The following is a 6892-nucleotide window of genomic DNA, read 5'->3' on the forward strand; positions in this document are numbered from 1 at the left end:
GCTTAGCGAACATGTGTTGGACAGAGTCGTAACCACGCATCCTGCTGCTTCATTCGAAATTTGAAGTGATGTTTATTTAGTTGCACCGATCATTCGAACGGTTTTTTTTATATGAATTAACTCTAACGGAGTTTGCTGTCGCGTACAATTTTCTTGCACGTCGAAAATGCCAACAAATTTGCAATGATTAATTTATATTCCGAAATATTTCCGGTGTATGTATGTGACAGATAAATGGACCACTGCTTAGTTTATCAGACCATGATGATGAAAATTCTACTCAAAAATATGAAACCAAGTATTAAACTATACATGCGTGACCCTAAGACAGTTTTGAAGAGCATCCTACCTAGCATCTGCATGTATGTATGTAAGTAGGTAAGTAAGTATATATGTAGATGTATGGATGGGTGGATGGATGGATGGATGGATGGATGGATGGATGAATTGATGTCTTTCAATCTATAAATCAATCTAAATGTCCGTCTATGTGAAAGGGTAGTGTACACTGAAAATTTCGTCGTTTGATTTTCTTCGAATTTGAACTAAAGTGAAAATTCGACCGCAAGTATGTACTTGTATTTCTACAGAAGTGATGATGAAGAGATTATGGATTTGTGTCAACCTTTGTAACTGTCATCAAGTGTTGGAGACTCCCTTGAGGTTAGGACTTAATGCAAAGATTGGAACTGTCTGAATACAAAACAGCTCGGGGCAGAGATCCCCTTATGTACACTGAATGCATAACTATCGCAGGGTATTGTTTGAAAGCAATTATTGATTTTCACCTCGAATGTAAGAAACTGTCTTAAGATCATACTTACTTGTATGTATGTATGTATGGATTGATGGATGATGGATGGAGGCGTGCATGCATACAGGTACGTATGTAGGCAGGCAGGTACATGTGTATGTACAATATATATATATATATATATATATATATATATATATATATATATATATATATATATATATATAGCGCCTATATGTGTCTGTGTGTCTGTGTGTGTGTGTGTGTGTCTGTGTGTCTGTGTCTGTGTCTGTGTCTGTGTGTCTGTCTGTCTGTCTGTCTATGTCTGTGTGTATTTGTCACTCAAAATCATTCTGCAGTAACTTTATTATATAGTGCTGGTCGGAAGGAGTGAGAGCTCGATTACTGGTATCCGACTAGTTTACATTCAAGTTCACCATGGATATTTGTGAGAAAATGACCAAGGATGGTCACGGATGCCGCTGCTGAACATTCTATTTTACACAGAACGGTGCCCTAGCACGTCACACCAGCTTAAATCCTGGCGTATGATAAAAACCGTACTGCAGGACTAACAAACTATGCTTGAAGGGCCATTGATTGTATCTCGATACGGGTCTTAGACCACCAAAGGCACTGGGTTGATGATAAGCATTATATACGTGTACGCATTTACACGATCACATTGCACACGCTCACAAATATCGACTTAGAAACCAAGGGGAGTTATATGTTAATATGGAGATACAAACATTCACTGAATATTAATATCTCAACCTTAAGATGTGCAATTGTTGTAGGTCCATTGTATGGGGTACATATCTATCCTTCTACTTCCTTCGTGTATTTGCGTACAACAAGCATGGCGGTGACGGTGTCACCGACCTGATTGAACTAGGTCTTCAGAGAATGAACACACAGCAACTGATGTTTTCAATTAGTCTGAAATAGATTGACACGGTGAAGCAAATTGATTTCACAGGCTACCAAAGCTCAGACGTTAACGCAATGCGGAAAGAAGAAATCACCACTCTAGCGCCCTGTATCTTTTGTCCGTTTAAAATAAAGCAGGACAACCTGAATTTGAAATAATTTCTGCACATCACACTTGCCTAGTTACAAGACATTAAAAATACCCCGATTACTTGGTTTTCAGATTGTAGAGCCTCGGTGCCGGTGTACGCCTGATGAGGTAATTACATCCGGCTATTTTTTTCGTACACTCGAGACGAAATTCTATTTTACCGGGTCGCCTCGTCCCTGCATTCGAGATCGGAAATTGGGGGCTCTCCGGTTCAAACTGACAACGTAATTGGTTCGACTTTCTGAGGTGATCAACGTTGCCGGAGACTCATTGATCGACCTAGCGGCTGAGCTGACTGATTATTCCCCGGCGATGCGTCGTTTCCCACTAAAATAGATAACATTATATCTATTAAGATAAGAACGAGCCTGCGGTAAGTCAAGCGACTGTACGTGTCACTTCAAATTTCCAACGGTTGATCATCGCTAATGCAAGACTTTAAATAATAATTGAAGGGGTACCAATATCAGGGGATTTGTCGACATTCGATGTCTGTTTCGCGAAAAGGTTTGTTTAGGTTGCTCTGTCCGTACAAAAAATACCATGACTCTTTTATGAGGTTTTATAAGGTGAACTATTTCGATCACTAGAGACGGTAAGCTTCAAGCCAAGCGCGCGTTTACTAGCTTCTTTGACAACTACTGCATACTTTGCGCCTCGATAATATCTGTATTTGAGTTGAATAAGATGAACGATGGTTTCGCTATCATGGTCTTAGGCTTTATTTTTCATACTGTCAGGTTGACGTACACTTCGCAGTCCATCTTGCGAGTAAATGTTAGTCTTACACTTTCCTTCTTATTTTGTTATAATTTCCCGTTTGAAGAATGCATTTTCGGAGTGTTTCTCTCTTTGCCTTGCGCATTTGGAATTTTATCTATCTGTATCTACAATTTAACTATGGAAAAGCAATGCACCTTTATTGACTGTTGGCATACCGTCCTCTCTAGTTCAACAGTGATGAAGCCACGTGTGTGAAGAATGTAAATAAAGTCTTACAGATTTGCATGGCGTGTCATTCTCCACAGGATACAGAAGAGCATTGACAAGGCTATCGATAATTCAACATGTCTTTATTACGCAAAGATCTTCATAAGCTGAATAATGTTTGGGTTTAGAGCGCAGAATAGAGGGGAATGTTCAAGTTCACAATTCGAGATATGACCTGGTGGAGAATCCGGGTATTCTTTCGACTGATGTGAGGTCACTCCGTAACAAACGCATAGTAACTGTTGCTCCCTAATAACACATTTATCGCGCAAAGACTAAATTTTTGCAAAATTTTCCTTCTGTGTTCCAACACAATCTTTATATCAGTCGAAGGAGTGTATAACATAACCTTTTTAGGACAAAGTGTGTTCTATGACGGCCAGGTCGATTAGCCTATTCGATTAGTCGAATCGAAAAATGTTGTTTTTCAACATTTAAGCCGACCGGAGATGAGCTCTGTCACCTCAGTCGTGAGAGCATGGGTGTTTTATCGCCTGGGGACACGTATTGTCATCGGCAAGCCGATGGACTATCGTACTACAGCGGTGGCAGGGGTGCTTGGCCATGAAATTTCTCGTTTTATCTGAATTGCAGTCCGTCGAGTCGGCGTTCCTCAGACTGATTGGAACCGCTTTTGCATGCGTGGTTGCTAATCATAATGTACACCATATGAATACTGTAATCTTTGTTGAATGTTTTGATTTCATCTGAGCTCCGAATACCCAATTCACCTACCAAGCGTGGCCGGTAGGTTTTGTTTGGCCTGAAACATACAATTTTTGTTGTAAAACTTATTAGCATGTTATTATGCAGACCTTTTAAGGTAGAAAGCGCCTCGGGAACAGATGTTCGGACTCTCAAACTTTTACAATTTTTTTTCTGATCTACCACTTGTGGGGGCTCCTTTTAAAGCTCTCGGCGTATGGAAAATTTTCACCGTCTTAGTTTTTCGAAAATCGAAAAATTTATTTTTTTCCATAGAGTTAACACAGGGATGGCGGCCATTTTTGATTTCAAATATTGGTAAATCTTGGGTTATTTATTTCTTTAGTACCAAAATTTGCATGGTGACCCCCGATTTTTATCCTTTGACTTTGAAAGAGAATGGCGGAAAGAGTCCTTGAGGAAAGTTTGAGCAGAAGTTGAAGTCTTTCACTTCGAGGCGCATGCTAGCTAAAGGTGTGAGTCCCGCCACATTTTGAGGCTTTTTTCGCTTGATTTGAGGCGTATTCTTTAGTTCTGGTTGTCAATGAAATTGGTATTAATAAAACAAACATTTATACACAAACCGAAGTTTATTTGAGCGGTTTTTAGACGGTTGTACTGTGTTATTTTGACGAAAACACGGGAAAAGTTGCACGTTTTATTTTCCTTTATCATACTATAGGGTCTTATCCAACACAGCTGTCTTGCCTCCTGAGATAATCCCTGCAAATACCTGCCATTGTGATTTCTGTTACCCCAGCATGCACCGTTCACTATCGCCAGTGTTTCATGTGTGGTTGTGGATTATTTTTGGTCGGTAACTCGACTGCTTTTCTCAACTTTTTCGAACACTAGTTTTCTAGCCTACTCAGGGTAACTAAGGAAGCTTTCCAGTCGGTCTTAATATTCTATAAACCAGGTGTACGTTTTTTACTTACAACTACAAAACCATGTAAGACTAAATGAGCAAAGGCCTTTATCCTTGCACTTCTATCGTTTTGACATAATGACCTTAGATAAAAGGGTACGAACAAAATTAATTCTGCATCGGAAAAAGGTGATGTTTGATTTTTTCTCGCTCCTAGCATTGCCTCACTCAATGTAGCAACTGACACCCCTTAATACTTTTGGGTAGACCGCGCCTCGTGACAGATATTCGGACTCTCAAACTTTCACAATTCTTTTCTGATATACCTACCACTTGTGGGGATTCATTTTAAAGCTCTTGGGGAAAGAAAACTTTTCGCCGGCTTAGTACTTCGGTATTCGAAAATTTTATTTTTCTCATAGAGTTAACACAGGGATGGCGGCCATTTTGAATTTTAAATATCGGTAAATCTTGAGTTATTCGTTTCTTTAGTACCAAAATTTGCACGGTAAGCCCCGATTTTTATTCTTGATTTTCAAAGTGAATGTTTGAAAGATTCCTTCGGGAATTTTTCAACAAAAGTTTAAGTATTTCACTTTCGAGGCGCATACTACCTTAAACTTTTAACTGCCTACTGTCACTTTTCGGTAATTCTTCGACGACCGTGACATCAGAGAGAAAGTGTGCTGACATTGGAATCGGACGAAATTTCTTTTTGTGAAATCTATAATTCAGATGGATGAAATCGTCACAAAGCGACGGTAATTTTAACAAGGTTCATTTCAGAGAACTCTTGGGAAAAGGGAGCGGTTGTCTACAGATAAACAAACCTCAATTCGAAGGACAAAAAGGCTAACTCGCCAAAAGAATGGGGAGTGCGTAATGAAGATTGCATAGTCAGACCGCTATTTGGAAATGCGGCGGAGGTCAAGCTTAGTGTGACCGAACCGTCTATGTCCAGAAAGACGATGATATTACTATTTATTATAAATTTACATGCCGAGTTGGGTGTAAATTTTATCAAGATTTAATCACTATTTTCCGGTGCATTATCGATCTCGTCGTGATTTCGTGAGATATCTATTCACATTCCTGCATAACTAAATATGCAAATTAAGATAGATTTAAATTTACGGCTCACATTATTTCGTGAAGATATTTAAACAGGGCATATTAAATTGACGTTCATCACTGCCAAACGTAGTACGCTAATTACTCTCGATTAAAGAAGAAAATTGGTATCGACATGTGGATGAGGGACATTCGTCATCAGTTCATGGACTAGAATGCTAATTCGCCTTTGAAACGGGCGCTTGTCTTCACAAAGTGTTACTCAACGAACTGTCAGATTAGTCGTGGATCGTAACGACACAGATAGAAAGAATAAACCTCAATGATTTGAAATGCAAAGTGATATATACAGCCACGATTCCAAAACGTAGAAGTAATTAACGCGTCTTTTGGAAAAAGGATGTATAAATCAATATTGCGTTCAGTGAGCTTTGGGGGAAACGGGCTTTCATCGACGCTTCGAGTTATTGAATTTCCCCCTCCGAGGTGTAAAAAGTAATTATTAACACAATTTCTTGAAACTCAGTGACAAGAGCCTTCACCTCGTGACGATTAGCACATTCTGCAGACGCATTAGGTTTATCGACAAAATGCGTCCGATCGTCGAGTCATCGTTGGTCCGTCAGCTGAATGTACTCGCCATCGATTCTTTTGCTGAACAAGACCACAGTGTTCTAATCACTCTGTACGGTTCTTCGATTGAAATCCATGCATTTTCTGGAAACCTGTCAATTTTTACTCCACCAAAATGAACGACAGTCGGGACTCACGCTAAATCAGACAATAAGTCAATATAATTTAAGTCTGAGTGTATACCGTTTGTAGATTCTGTAAATTTTATGGAAAATAGGTGCTGGACCTTATCCACGTATTTCAGCTTTCCCGAATTTTCATTTCTTATAGTGTTGAAGCCTTGAACTTGTATTCTATTCAAGTTTTCAATTTTCGTATCTTAAACAATGTAGCCATAGCCTTGGTATTCTCAGCGTCCAAAGCTGTTTTACAATTGGATTTTTGGGTCCGGACTGAAAGTATGCTAATCAGGCTAATACACTACATCGAGAGTAAACAAATAGCCACGGAAAAGATCTCGATTGCGCTTTGTTGGTGTTTATAACGCGGAGGTTGATGTCAGTCACAACTACTGTCTTTACCGTCAGAAGCTACTTAGTTTTAAAAGAAGAGCAGCTGCAGATCGACCGTCCCTCCCAGGGTTGACATACACCCCAGGGAAGGACTTTGTAATTGACAGTTTTACAGAAACCGGCCCTACAAAATGCATGCTAAATGCCCACGGCTTGAAATCTAAGAGAATGTTCAATATATACGCGTGAAAACTAACAGATAGTTATTGTTCAGGGCGTTGACACAGACAATCACTGTCATATTGAATGTCAAATGTTGGTCAGAGTTCTCGTGT

This window comes from Ptychodera flava, chromosome 15, assembly GCF_041260155.1.
Source record: "Ptychodera flava strain L36383 chromosome 15, AS_Pfla_20210202, whole genome shotgun sequence".
Classification (NCBI taxonomy): Eukaryota; Metazoa; Hemichordata; class Enteropneusta; family Ptychoderidae; genus Ptychodera; species Ptychodera flava.